Below are 1,492 nucleotides of genomic sequence, written 5' to 3' on the forward strand. Positions count from 1 at the left end.
GTTACTTGAATTTGGAGCATTTTAGCTTTTTGACGATCGACTACAGATTATAAAATTTGTTAAATTGTCACATGAACACTATTTTAAAAGAATAATAAATATTTTAAAATGAAAATCGATAGTTAAGAACCAGAAGTTTGTTTTGATGGGAACATGTAGGGATCACACCGCAGGTAATAATCTAGGCGGCTACGTTCCATGCTCAACTTACGGTTTCCACAAAGTTCTGGTACCCATAACATCGCCAATCTTGGATCCATTTGGGCGCATCCAAAGAAATCAGCCACGTTAGAACAAGGGAAGCGTTGATTAGGAGTCTTATATTCGTCATCTATTTCATAAAGTTGAGTTAAAAATTCCAAATTTGGGATCAAATAAAATATGAATGTCAGTAGGGTGGTCTCATTTTTTTGGGTGAAGGAGGGTGTTTAAGTAGTGTGGGAAAAAAAGGAAAAAAACATCCAATTAAAACCCCTGAACAGGACGTGCATGATGGTGTACATTTATAGTATACATGATAGCGACAAACTTAGTTTTTAGCAAGCGTTAATTTTCCCCATAACAAACGTTTTCAGGTATATTAAATAGGAGGAGATAAAAAATAACATCACCCACTTAAATGAGAGACCGCCGCCATACTAAGAGGGGTCATGCAGAACAAGTGAAAAGAGGAAAACATAAATTTGGCAACGACCATGAAAGTTATGGTCCCCCTACCCCTAACACCTCAGGTAGAAAGAGTGCTAACCTGCTGTTGGCAGCTGACCACATGAGGCATCACCCGTGACAGGGACGAAGGGCGATTTTGGTTGGGAGAATGATAGCCTCCTTCCCTCTTTTATCTACCTCATGGCTACGCGGAACATCCAGGTACCATTGAAACACTCATTAGCACGGGCTGCATTATATTTATTCAATACTAGGCAATGGAACAGCATCTCATTAGTTCGATATCACATCATGATATTGACCCGCTTTCACTGTATTGGGAAAAAAGTATCTGTCCCAATTTTTTTACTTTCCCAACATTTTTTATTTTTGTTTAATGAATGACCAAGGCCCTCCAGGGAGCAGGAAATGCAAAAAGGCTCCAGGAACCCGCAAGTTCAAAGGCGGCACTGGCTGCGGTCCCATTTCAACTTCGTTTAGCAGCTCTGCTTTGCAGACTATCGGTAGCGTGGCCGAGCGGTCTAAGGCGCTGGTGTAAGGCACCAGTCTCTTCGGGGGCGTGGGTTCGAATCCCACCGCTGCCAGGTTTTTTAAATTAGTAGTGACTCTTAATTAATTTATGAAAATGAATCAATGACGTCGATTTTTTCGTGCAACAATATCGCAAACATCAACTGTTGTGAACGCATTCAGAGAAAGAACACTATTTTATCTGTAGCGTGAAAGGGAAACTGAATATATGCTATGAAACACGCAATTTACTATCAAATAGATGGATATATGAGAAGAAATAGTCTTAGTGAACCATTATCGACATACTTAA

The 1,492-nt window shown here is 39.9% G+C and overlaps 1 non-coding gene across 1 annotated transcript; it reads left to right on the forward strand.

Moving 5' to 3' along the window:
• Positions 1–1,171: 1,171 nt before the first annotated feature.
• TRNAL-AAG (transfer RNA leucine (anticodon AAG)) lies at positions 1,172–1,253 on the forward strand. The gene has a single exon. It is a non-coding gene; the product is annotated as a tRNA-Leu (tRNA).
• The last annotated feature ends 239 nt before the right edge of the window (positions 1,254–1,492 follow it).

Source organism: Hetaerina americana, unplaced genomic scaffold, assembly GCF_022747635.1.
Source record: "Hetaerina americana unplaced genomic scaffold, ioHetAmer1.1.p SCAF_71, whole genome shotgun sequence".
NCBI classification, from domain to species: Eukaryota; Metazoa; Arthropoda; class Insecta; order Odonata; family Calopterygidae; genus Hetaerina; species Hetaerina americana.